The following is an 18,934-nucleotide window of genomic DNA, read 5'->3' as shown; positions in this document are numbered from 1 at the left end:
TTCGTTTATTTGTTAAAGATGCAAAACACAAAGCCTAACATCCGAACATAACAGCACTAAACCCATGTAAATAGTCTATACAATGGTGAAAAAGTGCGAGAGGGTGGGTGGATGGGCATCGTTTGTGATACGTTGGCTACGCCACAGCGCGTAGCTCGAATCCGGTACGCAAATACGACTTGCTACTATGGTAGCACTCCTCTCCATCTTGTTGTGGTTCAAGTGCGTCGTGCAATAGGTTTGAGCACAAAAGAACGAGATACCCGAGAAGAAGGTCACTGTACGAGTGCTCCTGTAGTATTATAATTGATTGGTTGATATGTGGGGTGTAACGTCCCAAAAGCACTATAATATTATGAGAGACGCCGCAGTGGAGGGCTCTGGAAATTTCGACCACCTGGGGTTCTTTAACGTGCACCCAAATCTGAGCACAGGCCTACAACATTTCCGCCTCCATCGGAAATGCAGCTGCCGCAGCCAGCATTTGAACCCGCGACCTGCGGGTCAGCAGCCGAGTACCTTAGCCACTAGGCCACTTCGGCGGGCCATTTTATTAAAGTTCCTACCTACTCCTACCGACAAGTGCATCGACATGTTTAAAGGCGTGACCACGTGTGCAGTATATTTAACAGCTAAAAAAATTGGCAGATCCAACGTAGAGTGACAATCGATAAAATGCGAAGCACGAGTAAGAAAGGGTGATATGTCACTTTGAAATCAGCACAACGTTACGAGGTGGAGATAAATTTTGCCGTACATAACTTCCGTGGCATGGTTATCATGTTTGGATCTGTCATTTACCTTTGTCATCTATTCACGTCACATGATATCAAATTTAGTAAATGTGGAACTAGCGAAACGCCCGCGAGCACGCAGTGAGGGTGGTATGTTGTCATGTTCTTACATGAAACGCGTGTCTGGATTATCATGTTTGCACCACTCATATACGTTCGTCATCCGCTGACGTAACGTAACACAAAACTTGGTATATGTAGAGCTAGAAAAACAGCCGCGAGTGTATCATGAATGGTCCAATATACTCCGACGTAACGCGGACGCACGCGCACGCTGGGTACATCAACGTTTTGTTAGCAATACTCGAGCACTCTATAGTCGGACGCCAGGCGAGACCAACGCGACCAGCGTCCGTAGGTGCGGCCCGATGGCAACCGGTGCGAAATGCGTCATGCTGCATTTCGCGCCGATGCGCTACAAAGACAGCACTGCGTCTGCCTCTTTTTGTGACGGAGGGACGCCGCACGCGCTGAAACGCACATGCGTCAATGCAACGCAGCACGGCACGCGCCTGCGAGTATATGGCAGGACCTGCGCCTGGCATGGCAACGCCGGCGTGACACGACGAAACGAGCGCCGGACGCACGCGCACCGGGTCACGCCGTAATGCATTGGCGCCTTGACTGTGGCATGTTGTGATGTTCTAACATGACACCCATCTCATGATTATTATGCTTGCCCCAGTCTCATACCTTCGTCATTCATTGGCGTCACATAGTACCAAACTTGGCATATGTGAAGCTAACAAAACGGCCGCCAGCGCCTCACGAGCGTGGTATGTAGTCATATTGTTACAGGAAATGCATCTCATGATTATCATGTTTGCACCAGTCACATACCTTCGTCATTCATTCACGAATCATAATACCAAATTTGGTATATGTGAAGCTATCGAAATGGCCGTGAGCACATCATGAGCGTGGCATGTAGCCATGTTGTTACATGACACGCAAGTAATGATTTTTATGTTAGGGTCCAACGCTTGCGTTCGGGATGCGATAATATCACAGCATACCTGCTTTGCAAGATGTAATGTGAACGAGACCACTGCAAGATAAGAAGGACCATGAAATCTAAATGATGACATTCATGTCAGACATGTCAATATTTTAATGTTATGAGTAGTCAAATATGGTCGTCCTACAGTCGTGTTATGCCATACAAAGTTTGGTATCGATGCCTTTATTGAAATGGCCAGGAGAGCTAAAGGTCTTCGGTGGCTAGATACACACACACACACACACACACACACACACACACACACACATATATATATATATATATATATATATATATATATATAGGGATAGATAGATAGATGGATAGATGCGCTCAATGTCGCTGAAGTTCGCTAAGAAATGCTTCGCATTTAAAACGCCAGGCCTGCGCGGAAGGCGCAGCACTGTCACAGCAAAAGCAAGAAGTGCGGTTAGTTGCAGTAGGTAGAACCTTGGTTGATTGGTTGGACCCAAAAGAAATGGCTCAAACCACTACAGTGGATGGGCCATGAATCGCATGGCAGTGGGGTTTTGGAAAAATAAGGGGGGGGGGGGAGGGCGGGATGCGCTTATATTTTCAAAAACTAAAAGTTTAGTTGTTTTAACAGACTTTTATGACTTGTTATAAAAACATATATAAAATCTTATGATAAATATAATAAAAATATATCACAAAATAAATGTAATAAGCTAATGGCAAAAATAGGTAACGAGTATGTACAGGTGGCTGTTTTGAGTGTTCCCAAAATAATTTGAAGTGCCGGAGTGGTGGCCGCTCGTTGGCGGAGCGCGCCGGTGAAAAAGTAGGGCCAGTGCTTGCGCGTATGCGGTTTCCAGAGCAAGCGCGCCTCGTTTCCCAAAGCATATAATTAGGTGTTTGTTCCAGAACATTAGAGCTGGGCGCTTTTTAGCGTTTTGCGGAAGCGGATGCGGTATCAACGCTCTGTGCGTGCGTATGCACGCCGTGGAGCATACGCGCGCTTGCATGCGCGATAACACGTATCAGTGCTTTTGAAAGTCAATACTTTAAATGGCTCATTAGTGGCGGAATGTGACCATCCCGCCACTCATTTTCGACAACTTCTGTGGTAGCAAAAATAAGAAAGTGGAATACTGCAACTCATCCGTTTAATAAAGCTCGTAAAAGTGTATTAATTAGCACCACACCAAGTAACTAGGAGTAATTGAAAAGTCAAAATACCTTACTTTGGATGTCAAGTAATTAGGGTAATTAGGAAGACCACAAAAGAAACACCACATGAAACATTTATTACAGTTAGCTAATATGGTTTACTAGGCAAGTAAACGAAAATAATAAATAAATGTCTTTGACACGCGCACGATAATACAAACAAAGAAGCAAAAATTCCACACCGCGTGTTAATACTGGTCACTCCAAAAAATAATATGAGTTCCACTAATTACAATCAATTCAAGGCTCGCAACAGCGAGTCCGTAAATTCAACGGCATGACGGTCAATCAGTATTCACAACTAATTAACCAAAATGAAGCAAATGGAAACAGAATGACAACGACACGTAACGTTTTCGTCGTCAAAGTCGTTTTGAGAATGAATAAGAGAGCGTATATAGCTTGTTTTATTTGTGTCTATGTCACATCTGTTTCTTCAGATGCGCCCGCATAATACATTACTATTGTAAAGAGGTTTATTGCTCGAACTAAACGGGCAGGTGCATGATTCGAGATAGCGACAGGAAGAGGAGGGTGGTGGCGCTCGAGCACTGGTCTCGTGGTGCCTTACTCTGCGATGATGCTTGTTGTTTCCTGGTGTTGTCATCATTTCTTTTTTTATTAAAATAGAAAATAAACGAAGGAGTTTTTATCGCCGTTACTTGGTGACTGGTACCCCTTTCCACCTAATTGGTACAAATAAAATTATAAAAAAACAATAGCCTATATACATATTGTAAGGCAACGTTTTGGCTGCAAGACACACTTCTTTTACTTGCCGAGCCTCTGTCCCACAACAAAGGTCAGACTGATGATGATGAGTATGTACATATGATAAGATGACGCGTATGAATTATGCTCACACTGATTTTTCCCATGCGTAAGCGGCCAGCCCGTACGCGTCTTAGACTGAAACGGAACGTCGAACAAATGGCTTCAGACGTGATACGTGGACAATCTCCGAACCACGACAGCGACGATCCGAAGAAAGGTTGATGGGAGTGACACAATAGTTCACTGGGAACGTTTGTTGATTGATGGTATAGGGCCCAATGAAGCGTGACTGAAACTCGTCACACAGTCATGGAGTACGAATGGACGTCCAAAGCAACACTTCATCACCCGGACTGAAGGAGATGTCACGATGAGAACTGTCGCAGCATCGCTTGGGGTCTTGCTGATTGGCTTCTGTATTAAGGCAAGCCCGTTGCCGACATTTTTCGAGTTTTGTGATAAACTGCTCTGATACGGTTGCCGAGGTGTCGGTTGGCACATTTAGGAAAGAGACGTCGATGGTGAATGTCGGTGAACGGCTATACACGAGGTAGAAATGTGAGTAGCCAGTAGTTCTTTGAACAGCGGTGTTATGGGCAAACGTCACAAAAGGCAAAATGGTATCTCAGTTGTCGTGGTTTGGTGCGATGTACATCGACAGCATGCCTGTTAGTGTTCCATGAAATCTCTCTGTCAGCCCATTACTTTGGGGGTGGTAGGCTGACGTCGTCTTATGTACTGTGCCACAGGTTGTGAGCAGGGTTTTGATTATGGTGGACAGAAACGTCTTGCCGCGATCACTCAGGAAAACGTGAGGTGCACCATGACGCAATACAATGGTGTTGAGAAAGAAGTCTGCGATGTCTGAAGCAGAATTTGTGCGTAGTGCAGCAGTCTCTGCGTACCTTGTCAGGTGGTAGACAGCAGTCACAATCCAACGATTACCTGCTGGCGTGATGGGGAGAGGTTCAAGTAGGTCTATGCCAACGATGGCAAGAGGAGTCTCGGGACACGGGATAGGTTGCAGAAGGCCCGCAGGAGACGAAGTTGGTCGCTTCGGCCGTTGACACATATGGCAAGATGAAACGTACTTGGCCACAAAGGTAGAGATGCCCGACCAGAAGAAACGGTTTCTGATGCGGCTTTGTGTTTTGTGAAATCCCAAGTGGCCTGCACATAGATCGTCGTGAAAGGCTTTGAGGACGTGATGACGTAGAGAACGCGGAAGTACTGGAACCCAGCGTTGCCCATCAGTAGTGTAAACTTAACGATGGAGCACATTGTTATCGATCTTCAATTGCCGTAGTTGTCGGCGCAATTGAGCTTTACGAGTAGGGGATATACCATTTAGGCGTTAGATAATGCGATTGCAATACGGATCATCACGCTGGCGTGTGGCGAACTCGGTGTAGCGATTTGAAGCCGGCGTTTCGATAACCGCAAGGTGTGATAATGTGAGGGGTGGCGCAGTGCCTTGCCCACCAGACGAGCAATCAGCTGGCGTACCAGATGATGAAAGTGAAAGGGGGCAGCGAGAGAGAGCATTTGCATCTTGGTGTTTTTTGCCAGACTTATAGATGACGTTAAAGTCGTACTCTTGCAGGCGGAGCATTTAACGACCGAGGCGACAAGACAAGTTTCTGAGTGTCGATATCCAGCACAAGGCGTGGTGGTCTGTACTCGCCGTGAAGTGGTGTCCGTAAAGATACGGTCGAAATTTTTGTATGGCCCAAACGACAGTGATGCACTTCTGCTCACTTATGGAGTAGTTCTGTTCAGCAGCCGTAAGAGCACGACTAGCATACGCTATAACTCTTTCCCGTGAAGTGGCATCCCACTGTAGAAGAACTGCACCAATGCCATGGCTGCTCGCGTCAGTGTGCAGACATGCAGGTGCGTTCTCGTCGAAATGGCACTGAACAGAGTCAGACGTTAAAGCATTCTTGAGGGCTTGAAAGGCACGCTCACAGTCGTTCCAAGCGAAAGTTGATCCAGATGTCAATAGCTTGTGCAGTGGCGACGCGATGGCAGCAAAATGACTAATGAAGCGGCGGAAGTGGCTTTCCAGGCCCAAGAAACGTCGTAGGTGTTCCTGATTTACTGGCCAAGGGAAGCGCATCACGGCAGCGAGCTTGTCAGGATCCGGACGAACGCCCTCTTTGCTGACAAGGTGGCCCAACACCTTGATGATCTTGTTGGCAAAATGGCATTTTTTGTGTTTAGCTGAAGTCCAGCACTGGAAATACACGTCAAAATTTCGTCCAAACGACCAAGATGCTGACGAAAAGAAGAGGAGAAATTGACGATGTCATCTAGATAACAGAGACATGTTTTCCATTTTAGGCCGCGTAGAACTGTGTACATCATGCGTTCAAACGTGGCAGGAGCGTTGCATAAACCGAATGGCGTGACGTTAAATTCGTACAACCCGTCTGGTGTTGCAAAGGCAGTTTTTTTTGTCCGCTTCATGCATGGGTATTTGCTAATAACCAGACCATAAATCGAGGCTGGAGAAAAATTCAGCGCCTTGCATAGAGTCAAGTGCGTCGTCGACTCGTGGCATCGGGTAGACGTCTTTGCGCGTGATCTTAATAAGTGCTCGATAATCGACGCAGAATCGCACCGAACCATCCTTTTTTCGGGTTAGCACCACAGCTGACGACCACGAGCTGGACGTAGGCCGGATAACATCTCGTTTGAGCATATCAGCAACGTTGTCCTCGATGATTTTCTGCTCTGTGGACGACACTCGATATGGGCGGTGGCGTACGAATGTATTGCCTTCAGTTTTGATTCAGTGCATGGCAACAGAAATGCGACTCAGAAGCTTGGAATATACATCAAATGAAGCGCTGTGTTTTTGAAGCACACCCAAAAGTTCTTGCTTTTGCGCTGATGTGAGATTGGGATTTATTGTGGCTTTTAAAGCAGCCGTTGTAGCCTGGTCATCAGTATTCGTAGAGAAAGATGGCGAGTCTCCGTGAAGGGGCACCAGAGAAAGTGGTTTGGTATCTGTGAAGCGAACCACACTGGTGCCCTGGGGCAGCGCAACAGGCAATGAAGTGGGGCTAACTGTCGTAACTAATGCTCTGCCATCACGAAAGCGCACCAGGCTAGGAGCAATGGTAAGTCCACCAGAGATGTAACGTCCCCACGGTGCTAGGAACACATCACCAGTATCGATCTTATCTGATGTCAGGGTCAGATATGCTCATTACCTGGAGGAACAAAACAGTCATCAGCGGTGACGAAACGCTGGCTATGGGCATAGTTATCAGACGAAAGCGCAGTATCTGACATGTGAATGACCCTCTGACGGAAAGATATCACGGCTGAAGCTGAGGAGAGAAAATCCCATCCTAAAATGAGTGCATTGGTACACGATGAGAGAACAAGGAGCTGTATATGGTGAAAGATGCCCCCAATAAAATCTCGTACCGTGCAAACACCAGAAGGCTGAACGAAAACCGCATTAACATAGCGAAAGGGAGGGCCATCATACGGTGTATTCACTTTGCGCAAACAGGAACACAAGTCCACACTAATAGCTGAGAGTGATGCACCTGTGTCCACCAAGGCTTCAGTCCATATACCCTCAACACACACTGAAAGTACATTTGAGGGGCGTTCCGGAAGAGTTCGATGTAGTCCGCCAAATGCAACTTTCCCCCCTGAAGCTGCACTGTTTAGTTTTCCGGGCGATGATCAGACGCCGTGGTAGCCGGACGAAGTGGTGACGAGGAACGGCGCATAGGTGAGGGGGAGTGACGGTGCGAGGAGTGGGAGGTACTGGCTGCATCGAAGTGCTGTGGAGAGGGTGAGCGGCGTCAGTAAAGTTGGTATGGGTGACGGTGTTGTGGAGAGGGGGCAAACTCATTCCTCTCGTAGTCACCATAGCAACGCCTTTCGTCTTGTGGACATCGACGACAGAACCGTGATATGTGGCCGCGTTTTCCGCAATAATAGCAAATAAGTCGAGATAGACGCAAGGCTTGAAACGAAGGAGGCGTTGCTCTTTGGGCAAGTACATTCAGTGAAGGCTGCATAGTTGACCCATACTGTGGTGATTGCTGAGGAGGTGACGCTGCAACCACCTGAGCGTGCGTCGGCTTTGGAGTGGTATGCAAGCTCGGGACTTGCTCACACGTCATGGACGCTAGTTCCTCCCTCACAATGTTGCGGAGGCTGCCTGTAGAAGGCGTCATGTGGAGCTCATAAGATGACGAGGTGGCTGGGAGTTGCAGCTCCTCGCGGATCATAGACCGTATCAGCGCACGGAGCTCACCGTCATGCGTTGACCAGATATCTGCTGTTTCAGGTTGCAAATGTATAAATTGAAGGTCATCGAGTCGCTGACACGTACTGAAGATATAGGCAACCATGGTCAGGTTCCTTGCCGCCAGAGCGTTAAATGCGACGGCGCCTATGCTCTTGAGCAAATGGCGAACGCGGTCATGCCCCACCATCGAGCTGTCAACGCGACGGCATAGGGCGAGGACATCTTCAATGTACGATGTATAGGACTCGCCAGAGTGCTGGACCCGTTCAGCAAGCTTCCGTTTGGCGATGTGTGTACGTACAGAAGGGTTGGCAAATATCTGACGAACCTGCTGCTTAAAGGTAGGCCAGTCTGGGAAATCCAGCTGATGGTTGAGAAACCATGTCTTAGCGACACCCGTCAGGTAGAAAGGTACACGGGACAGCTTCACAGAATCATGTCAATAGTTAAGCGCATTCACACGGTCGCACTCATCCAACCAGTCTTCAACGTCTTCACCGTGAAGACTGGAAAACATCGGGGGATCTTTTTGAGGGGCGGTGACAGTCAAAGAAGGCATGCCCAGGGGTGCAGGCGGGGTGGATGGAGTGGTGTTGTTGTGCTCGTTTTGCGACATGACCGTAGGCTGACTGCACAGACGGCGACCCGACCGGAGCTCCAGGGATGGTTTGTAGTCGAAGATAACGAAAAAGCACTGCAGGGAGAGGACCAGGGGACCGGAAAGCACTCTTCAACACTTGTAAGGCAACGTTTTGGCTGCAAGACGCACTTCTTTTACTTGCCAAGCCTCTGCCTCACAACACAGGTCAGACTGATGATGATGAGTATGTACATATGATAAGATGACGCGTATGAATAATGCTCACAATATATACAGTCCTACATGGGTGAGAGCAAAAGTTCTCCTATATGGGCAGAACGAACACGTAGACCACACGCTCACCTTTAACTTTTGTCCGCTCAGTATTCGTCACAAATCTTCGTTTCTACGAAGAACTGTTGCAGCACCTTCATTGCTTTGCCGTTTGTTTTGGATGGCCATGGACCTAGTATTTTATTCAACCCGAATGGTCGCTCAGGATCTAACCTATGCAGTTCTTGTTCTAGTCGCCTTCGGTGTGTGTCGTGTTTTGGTCAGTCGAGCAAAAGGTGACAGATATCCTCGTCGTCGTGGCCGCATGAACATGCTGGCGATGTTGCACGATGAATACGAAGTAAGAAGTGCTTTGTGTAAGCAGTTCCGAGTCGTAGGCGGTGAATGAGGGTGTCGATACGTCTTGGGAGGTCACGGTCGAATTGGTATTCAAGATTAGAATCAACAGAATATAGGATCGATTCCTTTGTTTTGTCTGTGAACCAGGTAGACAGGCATAATTCACGTTTTGTTGTTCTTTATATTCTATTTACATCATATTGAGATACCAGAATGAGGCACGTTTGCATAGAATTAGGAGTGGTTTTCGCCAACTCATCCGCCATTTTATTTCCCTTAATTGTACAGTTACTGGGATCTCACTGAAACGCCACTCGATGATTCGTCTTCGTAGCTTCTGAGAGCTCCTTTAATATAGCGTATACTATGCGTACATCATTGTGTCTTGAAGCGGCACTTTCCACACATGCCAGTGTTGCCAGAGAGTCTGTAATTACCACCCAATTTCTTGGTGTCTTTGATAGTTTAATAAATCTTATGGCTAGCAAAACCGCTATGAGCTCTCACATTGTTGAAGAAGAGAGGTGGCCCAACCCACATGCATATTCTTCGTACAATTTCTGAATTATGAATGCTGATGTCACTGTCTCTTTAGAGACGGAGCCGTCAGTGTACACGTGAGTGTGTTCTTGGTATCTGTCAAACAGATGATGTGATGCCAACTGCTGAGCGGCAACGGTTGGCACTTCATGTTTGCTGCGAAGTCCTTCTATTGACGTCTCAATAGTTGGTAGCTCAAGCAGCCATGGAGAGTAGTTTTGGTCCAGTGGCTAATGTGACAACACAGGGAGCCAGGAAATGTACTGTTAGTACACATGGGGTATTTGCGCTCCAGCACGGTTCACGATGTTGGATATTAGCGGATGGGAAGGGTGTTGTGTGACTAGACGAAAGAGTTGCCGTCGTGTCTCCATATTTCTAATTATTGTAAAGTTGGGTTCTCTTGTTTCTGTCAGTGTCAAATAACTTGATGTTGCCTGTGGAACCCTCAGACATATGCGTGAGCTTCGTGCTTGTAACAGATGAAGTCGGTGTAGTGACGTCTGAGAGATGTTGTGTAGAACTGGCGCAGAGTAGGCAATTTTCTGTCGGATTAGTGCCTAATGAACGTGGAGGAGAAACGCTGATGTACCGCCCCACTTTGTTCCCGCGATGGAACGTATAACATTTATGGTGCTGTTCACTTGATTTTCTAGATCAGCAATATGCTGACTCCATCTGAGTTGGCTATCCAAGGTAACGCCAAGGAAGCGATGTTTTCTTGCGATTTCAATTCTCTGGCCATCCACAAAAACTCCTAGTTTGTCAGTCTTTTTTTCGTGAATGGCAGAACTACAGATTTGGCGTGAGACATCGGCATGCCTCGCTCTTTGAGGTAATCACTTATTGCGTCTAGTCCTTGCTGAAGCCGATGTTCGATCACTTCCAGTGATTTGTGAGACGTTCATATGCATATGTCGTCTGCATACATGGATGTGTTCAAGGCTTCAGGCAGTACTTCTGGAAGACGTGCCATTGCAGCATTGAAAAGAAGCTGACTTAGAATACTTTCTTGGGGTACACTTCTCATTTTGAAGCGATCACTGCCTCTGTTATTGGTTGAAATGTATATTTGCCTATTACATAGGAAGTTGGCGATCCATTGAAGGACACGACCGTGAACCCCTAGTGAGGTAAGCCCATGCAGCACAGAAAGGTGGCTTACAGAGTCAAACGCCTGCTTAATATCTATGAACGCCGCAACAGCCATGCTTCCACAGCTCATCTCCTGTGCTACAAATGTAACGAGGTCGAAGACGCAGTCCATGGTGCATCGCCGTCGTCTGAAGCCATTCATCTGTTCTGGAAGTGAGTTGTTTGCTTCAATCCACCACTGTAATCTTCTGTCAACCATTTTTTCATTACTTTACATACACAGCTAGTGAGGCTGATGGTCGGATTGAGTCAAGCGGAAGGGGTGATTTACCGGGCTTCAGTATTCGGACGATTCTTGCGACCTTCCAACCCATTGGGACGTACGCCTTCGTCCACATGTCGTTATATATTTGGCACGCCGTTGGGTCCTAGATTTTTCAGAACACTGTACGATACGTTGTCGGGACCGGTTGCCGGTCTAACGTGCGTTAGTGATAGAGCAGTACGCAACTCTAGTAGAGAATACGTGTTATCCTGTTGTGCATGTGATAAAGTGTATGCATCTTTGATTTGCTGCTCTACAGTACTGCACAGTGCAGCAGTATTGTGAACCGATTGCCCAGCTCCAGTCAGCATTGTGCAAAACTTATTAGAAACATCACGTTCAGATTCTCCAAGAGATATGGCCAATGCTCTGAATGGGTTTCGCTGGGATACTGGATGACTTAGAGCAGTGATTGTTTGCCGGATTTTCAGAAGTGGAGTAATTGAGGTCAATGAATTGTAGAACTCATGCCATTTTTTTCCGACCTAACTTTTGCATGTGTCGGTTAGATTAGATGTGTGTGGCCTGATTCTTCTTATAGCCTTCAAGTCTCCTAGTGCGGCAATAGCGACGTTCTGCTCGCCTTATAATAGCTCGTAGGTGCTCATAGTCTGCATCTACACTGGAGTGGCCTGCTGAGACAGCTGTAAACCTTGTCGCACGGGAGTGAGTGCTTTTAATGCAGGACATAAATGTATCCAGTTCATTGATTCCCATTAAGCCACGTCCAGTATGTTGGCGAAATAGTTTCCAGTCAGTTAGCTTTGAAATCAATATGGTCATTTGCACTTGCATTCTTGGGTGTTGCATAAGAACTGGGTAATGATCACTCCCTCGTGTTTCAAAGTCTGTACACCAGTTCATAACTCGTGCAATGTCAGGAGAGGCTATAGCCAAATCCAGACAGCTGGCATAATTATAACCTCTTAAAAACGTTACTGATCTATCATTCAGTACAACAAGACGACATCGATCAATTGCTTTTTCGAGCTTTCTCCCACGTGAATCGGTATGAGTACTGCCCCACGTGGTACTGTGTGCATTGAAATCTCCACAGATGAGGGCAGGCCCCTGGGCTTTACCCAATAAATGAACCAGAGATGATTTGCAGATGCGTGTCGATGAGTGCAAATAAACACAAATTACGGTGATGGTAAGTTTCTGGATTTAAATTTTGCATCCTGCAAATTCTGGCACGTCCAAGTCCGACGAATATAAAACAAAAGAGGGTATGTCGCGCAGTACGCATAACAGCGCCATGCTCAAGCCTGGATTTCTTCTTGATGCATATGTGACATAGTTAGAAATTCTAAAGTCCGGGCCAACGTTGGTTTCATGTAGACACAGAACGGGGAAGCCATACTGAGCAACCAGCTTCTTAAAGTGCGCGCTGTTGGACCTAAGGCCATTGGCATTCCACTGAAACACAGCTGTGTTGTGGAAGCAGTTGTTCATTTGTAGAGCCATTTTTACTATACGACAATTTTTTGTTGTACTGCTAGAGTCTCGAATGAAAGGACTGCGCTCCTCTCTAATAGGTCAATGGCTTGTGGAAATACATGCAGGATTGCCTTCAAAGCAAGGAAGAGCACCGACATGACCATATCCACATCACTTGTTTTCGGTGCACGTTGCTGATGGGCATTTGGCTTCGGCGAGGAGAAACGTGTAGACGCCTCGTTATTCCGAGTTGCTGACGGTTTCGTTGTCCTGCTGTCGCCCATCTGCCTTCGAACGCTTGGTGATTGTCCTCACGGTCCGTTTTGGCTGCACTTTTGTTTTTCTGAGCTGAAGCACGCTTGTCTACCGTCGTATACGACAGTGGTGATGTATTTTTTTGTGATATTGAAGTCACAGGGAGTGGATGCAGAGTTTCAGGATTCGGACAAGGCGATCCCTTTTTTGGAGCTCTTTCAAGCAAAATTTCTTGTCACTTTAGTCGAGTAGCTGCCTGGTGTTTTGGACAACCAGCATATGACAATACAGGGCCTCCATTGCAATTGGCATATTTGGGATGATTCCTCGAAGTGCATTCTTTGCAATCATGTGCTGCTGCACAGATTTTTTAGCGAAGTTGTCCATGGCACGATTTGGCAACATGTACATATCGTTGACAGTTGTAACATCGTGTAGCGGGCACTGGGTACTCTTCCACCGGATGACTTGTGAAGCCTAGGAGTATACGAGGTGGCAGTGGCTTGTCGGAGGAGAACTCAAGAATTACACTGCCGAGTAAATGTGGCTCTGCTGAACCATCTTCACGATGGAGCCGTTTAGTCTGTCTCCTGACTGAGATTACACCGCTGTCTCTTAAATATTCAAGCAGTTGATCTTCACTGTATTGTACTGGTACTTGTCTAATCTTTTCTAGGTTCCTCACATACGACGGCGGTATGTACGGTGCCACGTCAAGACCAGCAACATGTGTTAGCTCAAGAAGTCTGGAGGATGCAGTAACTGTAGAGACACTTACGGAGAAGTTGCCATCTCTGTTGACACGGATTAACTCCACTTTCTCTTTAGCAGCAGATACTACTTCACTGGCTAGTTTGTTCGGATTGACTTTACAGAACGAAGAGCTAGGATCTGTCAGCTTTAAAATTAGGGGTATCCACGCTGGTCGGGCTTTCTTGTACGTGACTGTTGTGAAAGGCCTGTCTTCTGCTTCTAGATCACAGTTCATTTCCGCAGAGTCGATGATTGTTGCATCGCTGTAATCCTTTTGATTATCAGTTTGCGCCTTCTTCGGAGTAACACACTCGTCGTCGGCGTATGGTGTCATCGAGGGGCCGTCACAGTCCTCCACGGGTCCGGGAAACACGGAATTATCTTGCTGTTCGAACGCATTCATCACTTCGTCTTCATCTGATTGGCGCCGAGAAGAATGGCCGCCACCTGTAGCCGAAGCCTTCGGACGTCGTGGCAGCCTAACATAAGGCTTCAGCACCTTGGAGACGTGGCGCCTGGTGCACCGCGAAGGTGGTGGCCGAATCTTGGCAGTAAGATGCAGAAGATGAGTAAGAAAACTTACGAAATTGGCGAAAAAACAGCAGCGCTAGGAAACGAACGCCCAGTGATTCTTCACCTCGTCTTCACCCGTCATCATTGTTTCATTTTAATTGGCCCCGTCGAGAAAGATGAAGCCAATCTGGCGATCTAACAGGTGGGAACGAGTGGGTCGAAGTACGGCTTGAAGTGGTACACATGAACAATATGAGGACCACGACGACGATGGTCACCGAGTGTCGTAAGCGGTTCGACGGCGTAATTGACGGGCGATGTGCGCTTTACCACGTGGTATGGACCATGGTAATTTGAAAGTAGCTTAATAGACAAACAAGGTGTATAGGGTGGTACATACAGCCATACAAGGGTTCCAGGGGCAAACTTTGCTGCAGGAGGGTGGTAGTCATCGCGGGCCTTTTTCTGGCGTTGCTCGTCAGACGTAGTAAACTGCTTCGCTAGCTGGCGGCATTCTTCGGCGTGACGGGCGGCTTCAGGCACTGTAGTGCATTCAGATGCATCTGGTGCGTTTGGCAGCAAAGTGTCAATTGTGTCCGATAGTTGACGTTCGTATAGAAGGAAGAATGGGGAAAATCCGATGGTGACTGGGTAGCGGTATTGTACACGTAGGTCGCAAACGAAAGAACCAGGTCCCAGTTTGTTCGGTCAGATGCCACGTCGCGAGCATGTCACCCAGGGTCCGATTAAACCACTCAGTCAGGCCATTCGTTTGAGAGTGGTAAGCAGTACTCATCCGGTGTACAATATGGCACTCACGGAGAAGTGCTTGGATTACGTCGGATAGAAATACATGGCCCCGGTGACGGAGGAGCCCACGAGGAAGGCCGTGACGCAACGCAAATTGATGGAGAATGAAAAATGTGTCGTCCTGAGCGGTCGCCGTAAGAAGAGCAGCGGCTTCGGCGTACCGTGTCAGGTGACCTACAGCAACGATAGCCCACCGGTTACCTGCTGTTGTCAATGATAGTGACCCATAAAGGCCAATTCCGAAGCGATCGAATGGGCGGTCGGAGCACGCAAGCGGCTGTAGTGGAGCTGCTCCTGGATTCGGTGGCTGTTTCCGTCACTAACACTCGCGGCAGCCGCGAATAAACTGTCGAACAAAAGTAGTAGTACTTTTGTTCGACAGTAGTACCGCTTCTTTACACGTTCGTAGGTCTTGAAGACATCGGCATGAGCGCATTGCGGGTAGGAGTGAAGTGATGCACAGATTGTACGGAACAGTTTTCAGGAAATAACGATAAGCCACTTCCTGCCGTCTGGTGAGTAAATGCGCCGGTACAAGAGGCCAGCCACCTCGAATGGTGATGTGCGAAGCCTGGCGTCTCATTGCTTGAGTGGTTGTACGTGTCGGTACCCAACATAAAACGTCCAGAAGCGAAGTTATCCATGGATCGTCGTGCTGTGCAGAGGACATTGTGTCAATGTCAAGACCTGACAGAGCGTGTTCTATAGAAGATATAGAGGAAACTTCAGTGGACAGTGGTGATCGCGACAGCGCATCAGCATCGGCATGTTGGCCGCCGGAACGGTACACGACGTGGATGTGATACTCTTGAAGCCACGGAGCCTAACGAGCAAGGCGACCTAATGAATTCTTCAGCGATGACAACCAACAAAAGGCATGATGGTCTGTAACTACAGCAAATGTGCGGCCATATAAGTATGGGCGCAACTTCACAATCGCCAAAACTATGGCTAAGCACTCTTTTTCGGTAACACTGTAGTTTACCTAATCCTTGTTGAGCGTCTGCTGGCGTAGGCGACGACATACTGAGGGAATCCAGGCTTGCGTTCAGCGAGAGCTGCACCGAGACTAACACCGCTGGCGTCTGTATGAATCTCAGTTGCAGCTGTGGAATCATAGTGGCGCAATATAGGCGGTGATGTCAGGAGACCGCGAAAAGGGGTAAATGCGTGATCACACTCTGGAGACCATGACGAGATGTCAATGGCACTGGTTAAAAGTTTGGTCAAAGGGGCAATTATGGAGGCAATGTTGCGCACAAACCAACGAAAGTAAGAGCCCAATCCTACGAGGCTGCGTAACTGTTTTTCAGTCGTCGGTTTGGAGAGTTCAGCGACAGCGCCTAGTTTAGACGGGTCGGGAAGAAGGCCATCCTTTAATACGACGTGACCGAGAATGGTGAGCTTCTGAGCAGCGAAGCGGCATTTCTTGAAATTCAGCTGGAGTTGCTTATTCTGCAGACACGTGAGGACATGTTTCAGGCGTAAAAGATGTGTTTCTAAACCGGGTGCAAAGACGACGATATCGTCGAGGTAGCAGAGGCATATGTTCTATTTAAAACTACGTAGAACTGAGTCTATCATGCGCTCGAATGTGGCTGGCACATCGCAGAAACCGAAGAACGTGACATAGAACTCATATAGCCCGTCCGGTGTCACAAAGGTTGTTTTTGGACAATCGGTATCTGCTAAGGGCACCTGCCAATACCCCGAACGCAAATCTAACGACGAAAAAAACTTGGCACCTTGTGAGCAATTGAGGGCGTCATAAATCCTAGGCAAATGGTATACGTCTTTGCAACGGATCTTAATTAAGCGCCTGTGATCAACGCAGAAGCGAATTGTACCATCCTTCTTCTTAAAAGAACGACAGGTGATGCCCATGAACTTTGGGAATGTCGGATAACGTCGCGCTTGAGCATATCGTCAATCTGCTCGGTGATAACCGGACGTTCTGCGACGGAAACACGGTATGGTCGCTGTCGTACTGGCGCGTTAGAACCTGTGTCGATTCAGTGATAACACTGGAAGTTCGGCCAAGGGTAGTTTGAGCACCGTCGAAGGATTCATGAAACTGGAAGAACAGCTGAAGAAGCTCAGAGCGTTTGGATGGCGATAGTCTGTCAGCGATCGATGAATCGAAAAGCTCGGAAGGTGGTACATTGGAAGGATTGAGGGCACTGATGGCGTTGTAGTTACCGGAACAATCTGGTGGCATGGTAAAAAATTGTTCCTTGTCAATTGCACGCACGTGCCTAAGAGATTCACCTTGAAACAGTTCGACAGGATACGGAAGGTGATTGATGAGGAAAACAGCACTGTTTTTTTAAGAAATAGAGAGTGTTGAGTAAAGCATAAGTGATCCTTGACTAAGAAAGAGGCTTGATGGTTCAAAGAATGCAGCTTCGTCCGTAATGCCGTCACAGAACACGGGGAGCAACAGAGCAGCCGTCGGAGGAATTTTAGTGCCTTCTTTGACGACGAGTTTGTGTATGGCGGGCGGAATACGGTTGGTTGGTTGGTCGTAAGACGAGAAGAATCGAAGTTCCGATCTTTCACAATCAATAACGGCGTGGTTACGCGATAAAACCTCCCTTCAAGTGTAATGTCGTGTGAGCATGACAAAAGGACAATAAACTCTACAGTTTAGTGGTCATTCGCGATAATCAGTCGGACAGTACAGGCGGCTACAGGCGGCTACAGGCTGAACCGGGTCCCCATTTGCTGTTTGAAGGACATCATATCAAGAGGCGTAGTCACTTTTCGGGGCTTCCGGCAAACTTTAGCGTCTATCACGGAAACGGGAGCACCGGTATTCACTATAGCATATGCTCGAGTACCTTGTACAAAAACGTCGACAATATTCGACGGCAATGTCCGAGGACTTGAGCATTTCGACAGCGCAGGTCTTGCCTCCTGAACGGCGGTGGTTAGTTTCCCTGTTGTTCAGGACCTGGCCGATGACGCATGGGTGACAGGGAGCGACGAGAGGTTGAAGGTGAGTGACCAGACATAGTACGCGGACATTCCTGTGAAGACGAGCTTCACTGAGGATCCGAATTTTCCAGACGAGATGTAGGAAGGTTTATGAAGCTGTTCTGCGTCCGGGTGTCTGTGTATCCTGGCACGCGACGACGGCAGTATCGGGTGATATGGCCAGGACCGCCGCACGTAAAACAGATGGGCCATTTATCGCGCATCCTCCAAGTATTGGCGACGAGCGGAGCAGCCCATGCGGCGGACGGGTGAGTTGATGCTGTGGTAGCAATGGGAGGAACCCAGGCGGTGGACGGCTAAGTTGCGGCTGAGGTATGCGGCAGTCCCTGGAAGGGCGGTTGCTGGTGTAGCTGCTGCCACTTTAGTGCGTCAGCGTACGTAAGAGGCGCGGTGACGGGGGGCTGCTGCAAGGGCACCAGCATAGCCTCGAAAATCTGCTCCTGGACCACATGTTGGAGCATGGGAGCCAGTGGTGGTGGTTGTCGCAGTGTCTGTTGCTGCGAGAGATCCTGGCGTTGAGCAAAAGGCAGTTGAGAAAGCTGCCGAGCCACTTCCTCTCGCACGAATCTCATTTGTGCGAGGTTTGTCTGGTCGGTCATGGCGTCTAGTGCGGTCACTGGTTGGAATGTCTGGAATGAGTGTCGCGTCTGAGCTCGTTGCCTCCGCAATTAAACATAGCTCTGACACAAAGTCACTACTTCAGCCACAGTGCTGAGAGATTTCGCGAGAAGCATCTGGAAAACGTCATAGTCCATGCCCTTCATAATGTGCTGTATCTTTGCATTCTCGCTCATGGAAGCATCGACGCGCCGGCAGAGATCGACCACGTTCTCTATATATGAGGTGAAAGTTTCACTTGGCTCCAGTGCCCGTGTGCGCAGACGTTTTCCGGCACGTAGCTTCCGTAAGGCAGGACGACCAAAAACGGCACATATCGCCTCCTTGAAGGCGGACC

General features: G+C 48.0%; 1 protein-coding gene across 1 annotated transcript in view; it reads left to right on the top strand.

Moving 5' to 3' along the window:
• Window positions 1–18,934, top strand: part of LOC119185825 (lysozyme C-1-like) — a 405,391-nt gene that overhangs the window by 238,010 nt on the left and 148,447 nt on the right. The window lies entirely within an intron of this gene.

This window comes from Rhipicephalus microplus, chromosome 2 (assembly GCF_043290135.1).
Source record: "Rhipicephalus microplus isolate Deutch F79 chromosome 2, USDA_Rmic, whole genome shotgun sequence".
NCBI classification, from domain to species: Eukaryota; Metazoa; Arthropoda; class Arachnida; order Ixodida; family Ixodidae; genus Rhipicephalus; species Rhipicephalus microplus.
Note: the sequence above shows the minus strand (reverse complement) of the source record. Positions and strands in the feature narration are given on the sequence as shown.